Source organism: Procambarus clarkii, chromosome 21 (assembly GCF_040958095.1).
Source record: "Procambarus clarkii isolate CNS0578487 chromosome 21, FALCON_Pclarkii_2.0, whole genome shotgun sequence".
Classification (NCBI taxonomy): Eukaryota; Metazoa; Arthropoda; class Malacostraca; order Decapoda; family Cambaridae; genus Procambarus; species Procambarus clarkii.
The window spans coordinates 9,187,579-9,203,919 of record NC_091170.1 but is presented as its reverse complement, the minus strand read 5'-3'; the positions used below and the strand labels follow the sequence as shown (position 1 = coordinate 9,203,919).

General features: G+C 44.5%; 1 protein-coding gene across 1 annotated transcript in view; it reads left to right on the top strand.

Moving 5' to 3' along the window:
• The window catches only part of LOC138366927 (ficolin-2-like), an 87,761-nt gene extending 72,602 nt beyond the window's left edge, over window positions 1-15,159 (top strand). The window contains exon 6 of the mRNA XM_069328192.1: window positions 12,231-15,159. The gene's annotated coding sequence lies outside the window, so the exon portion shown is untranslated. The remainder of the gene's footprint in view (window positions 1-12,230) is intronic.
• Window positions 15,160-16,341: the final 1,182 nt, after the last annotated feature.

Below are 16,341 nucleotides of genomic sequence, written 5' to 3'. Positions count from 1 at the left end.
TGAGTTTTCAGTTGCATATTGTCCTGGGGACCGTTCAGGCTTGTTCGCATTTGTGTTCCTCACGTGTGCCCCAAAGAATGAGGTGATTTGGTAAAATGCTATGCCCAAGATTACTATCCGAGTGCCGGCGGTGGGGTGGTTCATATAGCCTCGGCTATCACCTCATTTTGTCCGGTCGTGATGGTCAAGTGGATTAAGGCGTCTTGTACATACCAGTTGCGTTGCTTCTGGGAGTATGGGTTCGAGTCACTTCTGGGGTGTGAGTTTTCAGTTGCATATTGTCCTGGGGACCATTCAGGCTTGTTCGCATTTGTGTTCCTCACGTGTGCCCCAAAGAATGAGGTGATTTGGTAAAATGCTATGCCCAAGATTACTATCCGAGTGCCGGCGGTGGGGTGGTTCATATAGCCTCGGCTATCACCTCATTTTGTCCGGTCGTGATGGTCAAGTGGATTAAGGCGTCTTGTACATACCAGTTGCGTTGCTTCTGGGAGTATGGGTTCGAGTCACTTCTGGGGTGTGAGTTTTCAGTTGCATATTGTCCTGGGGACCATTCAGGCTTGTTCGCATTTGTGTTCCTCACGTGTGCCCCAAAGAATGAGGTGATTTGGTAAAATGCTATGCCCAAGATTACTATCCGAGTGCCGGCGGTGGGGTGGTTCATATAGCCTCGGCTATCACCTCATTTTGTCCGGTCGTGATGGTCAAGTGGATTAAGGCGTCTTGTACATACCAGTTGCGTTGCTTCTGGGAGTATGGGTTCGAGTCACTTCTGGGGTGTGAGTTTTCAGTTGCATATTGTCCTGGGGACCATTCAGGCTTGTTCGCATTTGTGTTCCTCACGTGTGCCCCAAAGAATGAGGTGATTTGGTAAAATGCTATGCCCAAGATTACTATCCGAGTGCCGGCGGTGGGGTGGTTCATATAGCCTCGGCTATCACCTCATTTTGTCCGGTCGTGATGGTCAAGTGGATTAAGGCGTCTTTTACATACCAGTTGCGTTGCTTCTGGGAGTATGGGTTCGAGTCACTTCTGGGGTGTGAGTTTTCAGTTGCATATTGTCCTGGGGACCATTCAGGCTTGTTCGCATTTGTGTTCCTCACGTGTGCCCCAAAGAATGAGGTGATTTGGTAAAATGCTATGCCCAAGATTACTATCCGAATGCCGGCGGTGGGGTGGTTCATATAGCCTCGGCTATCACCTCATTTTGTCCGGTCGTGATGGTCAAGTGGATTAAGGCGTCTTGTACATACCAGTTGCGTTGCTTCTGGGAGTATGGGTTCGAGTCACTTCTGGGGTGTGAGTTTTCAGATATATATATATATATGTATATATGTCGAACCTAGTAGCCAGAACGCACTTCTCAGCCTACTATTCAAGGCCCGATTTGCCTAATAAGCCAAGTTTTCATGAATTAATGTTTTTTCGACTACCTAACCTACCTAAGCTAAACTAACCTAAGTTTTTCGGCTACCTAACCTAACCTAACCTATAAAAATAGGTTAGGTTAGGTTAGGTAGGGTTGGTTAGGTTCGGTCATATATCTACATTAATTTTAACTCTAATAAAAAAAAAATGACCTCATACATAATGAAATGGGTAGCTTTATCATTTCATAAGAAAAAAATTACAGAAAATATATTAATTCAGGAAAACTTGGCTCATTAGGCAAATCGGGCCTTGCATAGTAGGCTGAGAAGTGTGTTCTGGCTACTAGGTACGACATATATATATATATATATATATATATATATATATATATATATATATATATATATATCGTACCTAATAGCCAGAACGCACTTCTCAGCCTACTATTCAAGGCCCGATTGGCCTAATAAGCCAAGTTTTCATGAATTAATGTTTTTTCGTCTACCTAACCTACCTAACCTAACCTAACCTAGCTTTTTTTGGCTACCTAACCTAACCTTACCTATAAATATTGGTTAGGTTAGGTTAGGTAGGGTTGGTTAGGTTCGGTCATATATCTACGTTAATTTTAACTCCAATAAAAAAAAATTGACCTCATACATAGAGAAAAGGGTTGCTTTATCATTTCATAAGAAAACAATTATAGTAAATATATTATTTCAGGAAAACTTGGCTTATTAGGCAAATCGGGCCTTGAATAGTAGGCTGAGAAGTGAGTTCTGGCTACTAGGTACGACATATATATATATATATATATATATATATATATATATATATATATATATATATATATATATATATATATATATATATATATATATGTCGTTATTAGTAGCCAGAACGCACTTTTTGGCTTACTATTCAAGGCCCGATTTGCCTAATAAGCCAAGTTTTCCTGAATTAATATATATTCTCTAATTTTTTTCTTATGAAATGATAAATCTACCCTTTTCATTATGTATGAGGTCAATTTTTCTTTATTGGAGTTAAAATTAACGTAGATATTTGACCGAACCTAACCAACCCTACCTAACCTAACCTAACCTATCTTTATAGGTTAGGTTAGGTTAGGTAGCCGAAAAAAGTTAGGTTAGGTTAGGTTAGGTAGGTTAGGTAGTCGAAAAAACATTAATTCATGAAAATTTGGCTTATTAGGCAAATCGGGCCATGCATAGTAGGCTGAGAAGTGCGTTCTGGCTACTAGGTACGACATATATATATATATATATATATATATATATATATATATATATATATATATATATATATATATATATATATATATATATATATATATATGTATATATATATATGTATATATATATTTGTATATATATAAATATATATATATATATATATATATATATATATATATATATATATATATATATATATATATATATATATATATATATATATATGTATATATATATATATGTCGTACCTAGTAGCCAGAACGCATTTCTCAGCCTACTATACAAGGCCCGATTTGCCTAATAAGCCAAGTTTTCCTGAATTAATATATTTTCTCTAATTATTTTCTTATGAAATGATAAAGCTACCCATTTCATTATGTATGAGGTCAATTTTTTTTTATTTGAGTTAAAATTAACGTAGATATATGACCGAACCTAACCAACCCTACCTAACCTAACCTAATCTATCTTTATAGGTTAGGTTAGGTTAGGTAGCCGAAAAAGGTAGGTTAGGTTAGGTTAGGTAGGTTAAGTAGTCGAAAAACAATTAATTCATGAAAACTTGGCTTATTAGGCAAATCGGGCCTTGCATAGTAGGCTGAAAAGTGAGTTCTGGCTACTAGGTACGACATATATATATATATATATATATATATATATATATATATATATATATATATATATATATATATATATATATATATATATATATATATATATATATATATATATATATATATATTTGTGAGGGTACCACCTCTAGTGCCAATGTGGGGACCCATAGCCTCGGAGAAGAAAATAAAAAGTATTCAGAGGAGACCTTGTGATTTCTCACTGAACACTAATATTATCTTCTCCTACCACCCCCATTCTTTTGTATGTCCACATATATATTTACTTTATTTGAAATTTGTTACAAAAAAGGAGTTACATATGGGTTACAAAGATGGTTATCATAGGTTGTCGAGTTCCTCCAGCTCCTCAGATGGCGGGCAGGAACCCTGGATGCAGTGCGCATTTCCCCTCTGTATCGCCACACTGAGGCGCTGGAAAAGAAAGCTTGCAGCTCTTGGGTCCCTTGTTGTTTCAATGAGCCTAGAACCCAGTTCCTTCAAAAAACTGGTAGCACTTTTACCCCAGGCGCCGAGTGTCTCAGAAGCAATGGGGACAAAATTGTAGTGGTGCTCCAGTTCACTATACTTACGGGATTTGGCTGCTTCCCTGTGGGTGGCAGCGCCACCTGGTTGTGCAACACTGAGGTTAATGTAGGTGTTAGCCAGGGTTGATACGCACGTGTAGTCCCATACCAACTGCTTGCCATTCTTCCAGGGGTTCACTGTGATACCATCCGGGCGACCAATAAGAGCATCAGAGTTACGGGGCGTTAGGTAACGGGGCTCTCTTTCAGCTGGGCATCCAGCTGTGGTGAGGCTCCTCTTGATGATATATATATATATATATATATATATATATATATATATATATATATATATATATATATATATATATATATATATATATATATATATATATATATATATATATATATATATATATATATATATATATATATATTATTAAATATGACTGAAAAAGTAAGATTAATAATTCTAACACGAATTTTCTCTATCTTTCTTACGTTTCTTTTCACTGTTGATGGTAATTCAAAAATCAATTCTCCAAAATTCATTTCTATTTCTAGTCTGACGTGACACTTGAGCGCGTTTCGTAAAACTTATTACATTTTCAAAGACTTTAGTTTACACACACACACACAACTTTAACTGAATAGAGCTTAAACATCTTTCGAGTTTTTATACCTACATTTGGGTGAAGTGACATGTTACAATAGTTTTGGATGAGGTGAAAATAAACTTTTAACACAAGACAGAACACGAAACAATGAAATACAAACAGGTATTAAAGGTAGGTAACTGCAGAAGGCCTATTTTTATTGGCCCATATTTCTTGATGCTTCTATATTGGAGCGGAGTCTTGAAGTGGGTAGAATATAGTTGTGCATTAATTGGCTGTTGATTGCTGGTGTTGACTTTTTGATGTGTAGTGCCTCGCAGACGTCAAGCCGCCTGCTATCGCTGTATCTATCGATGATTTCTGTGTTGTTTGCTAAGATTCCTCTGGTGATGGTTTGGTTGTGGGAAGAAACTATATGTTCCTTAATGGAGCCCTGTTGCTTATGCATCGTTAAACGTCTGGAAAGAGATGTTGTTGTCTTGCCTATATACTGAGTTTTTTGAGGCTTACAGTCCCCAAGGAGGCATTTGAAGGCATAGACGACGTTGGTCTCTTTTAAAGCGTTCTGCTTTGTGTCTGGAGAGTTTCTCATGAGTAGGTTGGCCGTTTTTTTTTTATAGTAAATTGTCAATTGTATCTTCTGATTTTTGTCTGTAGGGATAACGTTCCTATTAACAATATCTTTCAGGACCCTTTCCTCCGTTTTATGGGCTGTGGAAAAGAAGTTCCTATAAAATAGTCTAATAGGGGGTATAGGTGTTGTGTTAGTTGTCTCTTCTGAGATTGCATGGCGTTTCACTTTCCTTGTTATGATGTCTTCCACGAAACCATTGGAGAAGCCGTTGTTGACTAGGACCTGCCTTACCCTACAGAGTTCCTCGTCGACTTGCTTCCATTCTGAGCTGAGGTTGAGAGCACGGTCGACATAAGCGTTAACGACACTCCTCTTGTACCTGTCTGGGCAGTCACTGTTGGTATTCAGGCACATTCCTATGTTTGTTTCCTTAGTGTAGACTGCAGTGTGGAAAACTCCGCTCCTCTCCATGACTGTTACATCTAGAAAGGGCAGCTTCCCATCCTTCTCCATCTCGTAAGTGAAACGCAACACAGAATTCTGCTCAAATGCCTCCTTCAGCTCCTGCAGATGTCTGACATCAGGTACCTGTGTAAAAATGTCGTCAACATACCTGCAGTATATGGCCGGTTTCAAATTCATGTCAACTAAGACCTTCTGTTCGATGTACCCATGTAGAAGTTCGAAACAGGACACCTAGGGGAGAACCCATGGCGATCCCATCTACTAGATCCCATCTACGATATCAATAGTATCTGATTCATCAAGAATTCTATCGAGGGACAAGTGGCCATGAGGGACAGTCGCAAAACAAGACACACACTCGTCCTAGAAGTCATGACATTCAACAAGGATATGCATGACTGTAAAAGAGACAATACAATGTCTACAATAAGGAGCAGGGCTGCGCTCGATTAAGTGACCATGAGTTAAGCGCGCATGGCAACCTTGCTAGAGCCGTTTCTCATCGCCGGTTACGGTGGTAGGAGGAAAGCCATGAAGACACAATACCCTGAAGAGTACACAAAACTCAACTGACAAAAATTTACTGGAAATAAGGAACAGTCAATGTTGAATCTCGACGACTACTGGATGGACCGGATTGAAGGACGCGAGAGCCTTGAGGGCACTACGAGAGTCAACGACAACCACAAAGGAAAAGAGAAAGCAGGAGACGAAGAGCATAGAGAATAGCATAAAGTTCTGCTGTGATGATGCTAGTCTCCAGAGGTAGGCAACACATATAAGGGCGGTCAGGAAAAACAACAGAGTAGCCTACACCGTCCGCAGACTTAGATCCATCAGTGAAAATGGAAACGGAGTGGGAGTGTAAAGAAAAGTGCTCAAGGAAAAGACGTTTCAGAACCGTAGGAGGAGTAAAAGCTTTAGTGATGCGGGTCAAGGATGTACAAAACTTTGGAAGGGGGACTCGCCACGGGGGCAAGGAAGGAACAATACGAGGATAAATATTAGAAATACGAAGTGAAAAATAATCCTGTAAGTGAGATAACCTGACAGAAAGAGGGAAGTTGTGATGCGGAACAGGAACTACAGGAGGGGTAAACTCAAAGCACGACAGAGGCGAGAGGAAGGATGTTGCAAAGACCACGCAAGATAGCGAAGACAGTAGCGATCACGGCGGTCCTAGAGAGAGAGGAAGCCAGTGTCAACATACAAGCTAAGGGTGGGAGTCGAACGAAAGGCACCAGAGCTGAGACACAACCCAGTATAGTGCAAAGCATCACGACGGCGAAGAGTAGAAGGAGAAACAGATGAGTAAGCAGGGCAATCATAATCGTGTTTAGCCAGGACAAGAGAGGAATGTAATGCAAGGAGAGTGCGCCTATCTGCTCCCCAAGAAGTATGGGACAAAACCTTAAGGAGGGTAAGAACCTTAGAGCATTCAGCTCTGAGGTAAGAGATATGGGGTGACAAAGACAAACAAGTGTCAAAGATTAATCCCAAAAGCTTAGCGGAATCCTTGTACTGGGGATGGCCATAGGGCGACAGAAAGGGACGAAGAACGACATGCTTCCGAGTAAACGTCATAGCACAAGTCTTAGACGTAGTGAACCGGAAGCCATGACCGGTGGCCCAAGACGACACAGCATCAGTCGCAAGTTCAAACCTCCGTTGAAGAAGAGGCGAATAATTACCCCTGATAGCAAAGGGTACGATCGTCGACATAGAGAGGGGGGGGGGAGAAGACGCCAGACGGAAAGGAGGAAAGATGGCCAATGAGGGCAACTAGATACAGAGTAGTGTTCAGAACACTACCTTGGGGTACACCCTCGTATTACCGAAAAGGGGCAGAGAGAGTGGTACCAAGCCTCACTCAAAAGGAACGACGAGAGAGGAAGCTTTGGAGGAAGAGAAAGAGATAACCACGAAGGCCAAAAGAATAAAGTTGGGATAGAATATGATATCTCAAGGTGGTATTGTAAGTCCTTTCCAGGTCAAAAAGGACAGAAACAATTGAGGTCTTCCAGCAAAAGCAGTACGAATATAGACCTCCAAGTTCACCAGGACATCTGTTGTGCTGCGTCATTTGCGAAAACCAAATTGAGAAGGGGAGAGGTGGTGATAGTGTTCTAAGAACCACATCAGACGAACGTTAACCAAATGTTCAAAGAGTTTGCAGACACAACTCATGAGGGCAATAGGGCGAAAGTTCTTAGGGATGTTCAAAGAGTTTGCAGACACAACTCGTGAGGGCAATAGGGCGAAAGTTCTTAGGGGATGTTCCCAGAGACCCTGGTTTCCGAACAGGGAGGACAACACCATCGAGCCAGTGCTCAGGGACTGACGATGACGCCCAGACCCAATTATACAGACTCAGTAAATAATGAGACGTGCACGGAGGGAGATGGCGAAGCATCTCATAATGAATGCCATCGGAGCTTGCCGCCGTAGAACTACAGAGGGCCAGGGCAGACTGAAGTTCAGAGGGAGAGAGAGAGAGAGAGAGAGAGAGAGAGAGAGAGAGAGAGAGAGAGAGAGAGAGAGAGAGAGAGAGAGAGAGAGAGAAGGGATCGTTATAGGGAAGTCTGAGATGGTTGCAGAAATATATAGGACGAGATTCAAGAACAGGTTTATGAAGAAGGAAAGATTGAGGAAGATGAGAACCAGAGCTAACAGAAGAAAAGTGGGAACCCAGTTCGGTCGCGACCTACAACGGGTCCACCACAAGAGTACCACAGAGGTGAAGGACCGGCGAGGCATCGGAAACAAACTTACCCACAATCTTGCGGATACGCTTCCATATCTGTGGCAGAGAAGTTTCGGACATAATGGAAGAAACAAGACTTCCAGCACTCATGCTTAGCTGAACGGATGGTCCTATGGGCCACTGTACTCGCCTTCCGAAACAAAAGAAAAGAACCGGCCTTCTGCCGGCGGCAGTGTCTCTTCCAGGCTGCACGCTTACAGCGGACAACCAGAGCACAATCTACATTCCATCAGGGAATGCACTTCCATGTTCCCCGAGAGGAAGAGCGAGGAATAGAGCAAAGGGCAGCGTTGAAGATGGTGTCATGAAAAAGGAGGAAGGCACGAGGGAGAGGCAGAATGGAAAGGTCGGAGAGAACAGCACGGAAGGTAAATAGGGTCCAGTCTGCCGTAGTAAACTGCGACCTAAGAAAGGAGAGGGGAGGGTGAAAAAAGAAAAAAATAACAAGGATGGGGAAATTGTCACTGCTGTGGAGGTCATCAAGAACCCTCCACGTGAAATCCAAGTAAAGAAACGACGAGCAGAGAGAAAGATAAAGACAGGAAAGGGTGCGAGTCTGAGATTCCAAATGAGTGGGCTCACCAGAATTCCAAACAGACAGGGAAGAAGAGAGGATGAACGGTTCGAGAAGGCGATCCCGGGTGTTTGTCAAAACATCACCCCAGAGGTTATGTCGACAATTGAAATCACCCAGCAAGAGCACAGGCTCTGGCAAGGAGTCCAATAGGGTGTTTAAGATCGGGAAGAGAAAGCGGGACACTCGGGAGGAGATAAATGGAACAAACGGTGTACCATTTCCTCGCAAAGATACGAGCAGCAGAACAATGGAGAGGCGAAGAAAAAAGGGGACAAATGGAACATCAGAGTGAATCAAGAGAGCAGAAGAGCTGGGAGCCCCAGCAACAGCTGAGGGGGGAGGGAGAGAAAGGAATAGCCACGAAAGCGACCAGGACGAGCACCAAGCATCGATTCCGGGAGACAGACACAAACGGGCAAAAATCGTGCAAGCAGAAGTTGGAGTTCAAGAAAATTGGCGTAATATCCACGAATGTTCCATTGAAGAATAGACATCGACAAGAAGAGAAAGGACAGCAACACAGAACAATGGAGAAACAAAGGTTAAAAAGAAACACAGCACGTCATAGAAGCGCAGGATCAGGGTCAGCGAAGTCTGAGTTAGGGGGCATGGGTAAACTGAGTACGGATGGAGGGAAGAGAGTGGGAGGACAGACCAGAGGCGGACCTGCAGCCACACTTGGGAAGAGGAGACAACCGAGGGTCAAGGACAGCAGGAGGAGGAGGAGGGGGCAGAAACCGGGGAGCACATCTCAGCAAGGGCAGAAACAGAAAGGGAAGCAGGAGACAAAGAAACCTCGATATCAGGAACAGGGGGCTCGACCACCGAAACGGGAGGGAATGGAGTGATAGAGTCAGAGGTGGAGCGCGAGGAAGAAAGCGAAGCCGTCTTACCCGCCGGGGAGGAGGAAGGAGATAAGCCAGACTTTCGCTTCTAACTCAGAGACATTTGTTCCAGCAACAACGAACTAGGCAACAGACTCAAGCATCTCAACAGGAGAAGAAGGAGGAGAGCGAACAACACGATGATCACTGGAAGAGTGATGGACATCAGCCTGCACAGACAGGCGGCGTGGAGAGCTAAGAGACGGAGGAGAAAGACGGGAAGGAGGATCGAGGGGAGATGAGAAAGAAGACACAGGAGATATGACAGACAGGGTAGAAAGAAGGGGAACCCCAGACAGAGAACTAGGAGGGGGACCCTTCTCGACAGAACGTAAAGGAACTGGAGAGGCGGCGGTGGGCGTGTCTGGGTCTAAGGCCTGGAAACGGTTGTGAGACTGAAGAAGGTGGGAAGAACGAGGAGATGAAGAGTGCAACATTGCGAGCATAAGAGACGCTAGCGAAAGGGGGGAGACAGCGAACTTGGCCCCTCGCCTCAGGAAAAGAAACGTTCCCGGTGCTTCAAGTTGAGGACGTCTGCATCAAGCTTGTAATGTTTACACGCGTAGGAGAAGGTAGGGTGGGCTTCACCGCAATTAAGGCAGCGAGCCTGGGAAGAAGTACACTCCGACTTAGAGTGACCTTCGTCCCCACACAGGGGACAGTGAGAGACAGTACAGAAGCATTGAAGGGCACCATGCTCAAACTTCCAGCACCTATTACAGAGTCTTCGTGGCAGTCTTTTAGATTCCTAACACTGGTCGCAACACGGTGTGGAAGGAGAATAGTGCCAACACTAGCATTTAACCAAGAGTTCTTGGAGACCCGAACAGAGGTCTCGCCAAGCGGGTAACTGCATCCTGAATAGGAGCAGCAACGACACGTGAACTGGGACGGGTGGGGTTGAAAGTAACAGAGGCATCCACGGAATAAACAAGGTGCCTATGGAGGGAAAAATCGTCAGGAGTAGAATCTAAATGATTGGAGGTCAAAGTACTTAGTCCATGTAGGTTGACCAAACAAGGCGTGGTACAAATTAGTATGGAAAGGAATCGGGTAAGTGCGGCCACGGCGGGAACTGCGTTGAGAACCCCCAGAGAGAGAGAGAGAAGGGGGGGGGGGGGTTTAAAAGGTGCAATAGTTACAATGAGAGTCGTAGCTCGGCCAGGGGATGAGGTGGTCACCGCTCGGGGCCTAGGGCTCAACCCAACTACAGAGGAGGGAGGGGAGCCGAGGGGAGTAGTCAGGAGGGTCCGAGGAGGAGCTAGGTCTGGGCCTAATATAGCAGGGGCTACAGAGCCCAGTCTTCCAACACAGGCCGACTCATGGGCCTGGTCGCCCACCCAAGGAGCCTGAGAAGTCATAAGAACCGGAATCATCGGCATGGAAACAAGAGGGAAGACTTTCATTCACGATTGTGTCCTCACACCCACCACGGATCCACAGTTAGAAGACAGGACACCCAACAAGAGACATGTTGCCGGTCTTGCCGGGGCCCCCTACGGGTCCGTCGTGAGTATACGCCCCACAAACACTACCTTAAGAACTGTCAGTCTGTCGAGATCGGGTTCAGTGACGAAAGAAGGATTGACAATAAAAGCTTCCCCTCGCTCGCGACGTCAGGCTCCACAGTTCTACGGGTGAGAGAGTATGCCACCTCAAACACCCGGGCGTCAAAACCAAAGAAAGCCGAAAGGATAGTCAAGAGAGGCAAAAGGTCGGCGGGAAATGACAATAAGAAAGGATAAGATGGGGGAGAAAAATGAAACACAAGGAAAAGGAAAAGTCATCCAGCATAATTCGGAAGGACAGCTGCAGGAGCATAAGGCTACAAAAGGACAGAGGACTGTCCCATGGAGAATCACACTCCGGCAGCCGCCCACCAAGTCCCCTCACGGCAACAATGGGTCAGACAGGGAGGGGGAGGGTGAAATGAAGTGCTCTTGGTGGGACATGTAGGCATCATATCGTTTTGTAATATTTCACTTTTAATTTGCTCATTTCTCATTTACTTAATCTTTTACTATTATATACTTCTGTTATTTAAATCTGTCACTTATTATGAATAATTAAATAAATTAATTATTTTCACCATTTTGATCCTCAAATTTTTTGAGGATCAAAAGGGGGATCAGTGGAACTTACCTGATACTTTTGTTACTAATAATTCTGCCACGTGGAAATGTGTTTTATATCTTTGTATAACTTATGTGTTCTGGAATGTGTTCAATTGTATATTTTCTTGTTGTGCTTGACTGTTTTAAGTTGTATTTATTTGTTGTGGATGTTTTTCTGGCTTGTATTTATGGAGTAATTTATACAATAATAATTGATGAGACTTATATTTAGCCATTATATTAATTCCTTAATTGTTGTATTTTTATTTCTTATTCAGTTGTCTTTATTTAAAATTTTACAACAAAATTAATTTAAATAGACAAAGCTTATTGTCAATTATTTAAACATTTGATTTCTCAATTTCTTGTTCTTGTTACTGATTATTGTAATTTTGACTCTGGTAACAATACAGTATATTGTAAATATTAACTTGTTTAATTATATAACATTTTGGTGTATACATTTGCAGTATGGAGTGGAGTCATCACCGGAGTGAAGCTCCTCCACAAGTGTCACACGTGGAAGAGTTGACTATTGTCCAGGTGGTGACCCGTGACCAGCACCAGGGACCAGGTGATGACCCGTGACCAGCCCCAGGGACCAGGTGGTGACCCGTGACCAGCCCCAGGGACCAGGTGGTGACCCGTGACCAGTCCCAGGGACCAGGTGGTGACCCGTGACCAGCCCCAGGGACCAGATGGTGACCTGTGACCAGCCCCAGGGACCAGGTGGTGACCCGTGACCAGCACCAGGGACCAGGTGGTGACCCGTGACCAGCCCCACGGACCAGGTGGTGACCCGTGACGAACACCAGGGACCAGGTGGTGACCCATGACCATCACCAGGGACCAGCCCCAGGGACCAGGTGGTGGCCCATGACCAGCCCCAGGAACCAGGTGGTGACCCGTGACCAGCCCCAGGGACCAGGTGGTGACCAGCACTAGGCACTAGGTGGTGACCCGTGACCAGCCCCACGGACCAGGTGGTGACCCATGACCATCACCAGGGACCAGGTGGTGACCTGTGACCAGCCCCAAGGACCAGGTGGTGACCCGTGGCCAGCCCCAAGGACCAGGTGGTGACCAGCCCCAGGGACCACGTGGTAACCCGTGACCAGCCCCAGCAACCAGGTGGTGACCTGTGACCAGCCCCAGAAACCAGGTCGTGACCTGTGACCAGCCCCAGGGACCAGGTGGTGACCCGTGACTAGCACCAGGGACCAGGTGGTGACCCGTGACCAGCACCAGGGACCAGGTGGTGACCCGTGACCAGCACCAGGGACCAGTTGGTGACCCGTGACCAGCACCAGGGACCAGTTGGTGACCCGTGACCAGCACCAGGGACCAGGTGGTGACCCGTGACCAGCACCAGGGACCAGGTGGTGACCCGTGACCAGCCCCAGGGACCAGGTGGTGAACTGTGACCAGCCCCAGGGACCAGGTGGTGACCAGCCCAGGGACCAGTTGGTGACCCGTGACCAGCCCCAGGGACCAGGTGGTGACCCGTGACCAGCACCAGGGACCAGGTGGTGACCCGTGACCAGCACCAGGGACCAGGTGGTGACCCGTGACCAGCACCAGGGACCAGGTGGTGACCCGTGACCAGCACCAGGGACCAGGTGGTGACCCGTGACCAGCACCAGGGACCAGGTGGTGACCCGTGACCAGCACCAGGGACCAGGTGGTGACCCGTGACCAGCCCCAGGGACCAGGTGGTGACCCGTGACCAGCACCAGGGACCAGGTGGTGACCCGTGACCAGCCCCAGGGACCAGGTGGTGACCCGTGACCAGCCCCAGGGACCAGGTGGTGACCCGTGACCAGCACCAGGGACCAGGTGGTGACCCGTGACCAGCCCCAGGGACCAGGTGGTGACCCGTGACCAGCCCCAGGGACCAGGTGGTGACCCGTGACCAGCACCAGGGACCAGGTGGTGACCCGTGACCAGCCCCAGGGACCAGGTGGTGACCCGTGACCAGCCCCAGGGACTAGTGATTGTAATGTTAAACAATAAACTCAATACAATACGTTTTCCACTCTTGGAGGAAATATTTGATGTGTTGAGGGTAACACTTGATAAAAATTAGTCTCAGTATCCTAGATGCCTTATTCGTATGTTTATGCATTGATTATTTTCTTATGATCCCGGAGATGCTGACTCCTAGATATTTCTCCAATAAATACTTCAAATTTTCAATATTGTCCATGTGATATATGGGAACTAGTATCATTATTACTTAGCTCAAATCTCAACCTTTTACAGCATTACACTGCATCTACTTATCTTTTGTCCACGTGGAAAGTCTGTACAGATTGTCTGTTTGCACTTTTGGGAATTTAACTCTTACATGGGAGTTTAACTCCCACATGGGAATTAAATCCATGTCTGATTTAACTGCATTCTTGGCAACACTCTGCTGTCTTTTTCAATAACCAAGGTCTGATCCAACCTGATAGGTCTAATAGGATAAACCCCGATTACCATGTGCCTCCAGCTCTTTAGTCTTGTGAGGCGCAGCATCAAAGTCCTTGCTGACGTCAAGTTGTAGAATGTCACAATCCTTCCAACTATCACCTTCTTGAAATGTACAGGAAAAGAATGATAGAAAATTTCTTAAACATGAGCGGCCCTTAATGAAACCATGTTGTGATTTCTTTATGAATCTGTTTTTCAAGATGAAAACGAATTGCTTTTTTCAATTATCAATTAAATCCATTTCCAGCAATTGACACCACATCAGCAACCATCCATCACTCCGGTACTCTGCTCGAGTCTAATGATTTATTAAATATGGTAGACAATGGGTCACTAAGCTTTACTTTACAGAACCTAAGCACCCTGGATAATGTTTTGTCTGGCTCTGGGGACTAGTTTGCCTTTAGTTTGCATATTTGTTTAATAACTTCCTCGCAAGTAACTACTAAACTAGTTAACTCAGTCCTCTCGACCTTCAAAGATTTTTTCTGCTGAATGCATAGTTGAGTTTCTTTAGTAAATACAGACGAAGATTTTATTTGGAATACGTCACGTTTCTTTTCTTTATCAGTTACCTGACCTGCCTCAGATATAATTTGTGCCGTCTTTTCCTGAATCTTTAATATATCAGAACAAAAAGTTTTAGAAATGGTCATTGCCTGGTCTTCTATACACACTTCATAATTTGTTAATGCTCTCCTTATTTCTTTAACAATTCTAACTAGTTTGGGATTTTGTTGTTCAAGAATAACTTCCCCATTCTCAGGCCTTTGATAAAAGTTTTTGACCTACCGATAAGGTTTTTAATCCCATGATTATCCATTTGCGTTCATTATTATTTGACCTAACCACCCTAGATGGTAAACTATATTTGTAACCTTTACTAAGCATATTTTAAATATATTACAGTTTGGATATGTTTAACAGTTTTTAATTTCCTTTTGTTATAACCTTTCGCCCATGTTACCACTTCAGACACGTTGCCCTTTACTCTTCACCTTTCTAGATAATATACATTGAGATATTTTAACTTCTCGACGGTGCTTCATAGTCTTCCCAGCTTGGCACCTTGTTCTGATAATTACTGACATCTTAAGCTCTCGCCATATGTTAGGTCTTCAGTTCTTGGGAGCAACTGTCGTTCTTCGCTGCACTCGTTCAAGTAACTTTATGTCCATTCTACGGTATGGCGACCATATTTGAAATGCATAATCTAAATGGAGCATAACAAGAAAAACAAAATGATGCAGAACAATACATCTTGTTTGATGTCTTGGGCCTATAAACCTCTACTGATTATTGAGGCTACATAAGTGCTCGCTGACCAAACAGCGAGTATACTTTATGCCATAACTGCATATAATGTTTTTTGTTTTGTTTTGATGTCCAAAGGGCTTGAACAGGATGTGAGAGGAAGAAGGATGGGGCGGTGAAATTCTTGGAAGAGAATCTGGATGTGGAGAGAGGAGGCTTGACAAATCGGTGGCCTGTCCACTGCTGGTTGGCATATGTTTTTGTTCTTGGCTTGTGATCTTCTTAAGAGGCAGGAGGCAAGTGTTGAGGCAGTTAAGTAAGTAATTATCAAAAGAAGGCACCAAACCGGGAAGGCTATGTAGCACCATCAAAGTGCGAAATAATCAGATGGTGCTAAATATCACCAAGAATACCAATATCAATAAGAATGCCAAGGAGGAATGAATAACTGGATAAAAGTCGGAATAATTAATAACTTTACGGGAGATGGGACAAGAACGGATAGCTTCCTTAGTGGCAGCATCCATACGCTCATTTAAAGAAACACCAATATGGCTGGGAACCCAGCAAGACTCTATTGATTTAAATTTACTAGAAATAAGAAACAGTCAATGTTGAATCTCGATGATCAACGGATGGACAGGATTAATTGACCCTAGAGCCATGAGGGCACTACGAGAGTCAACTACAACCACAAAGGAGGATTGACAATGAGAAAGCAAGAGACGGAGAGCAGAGAGAGTAGCATAAAGTTCTTCTGTGAAGATGCTATTCTCCAAAGGGAGGCGACACACATAAGTACGGTCAGGAAAAACAACAGAGTAGCCCATACCGTTTGCAGACTTAGACCCA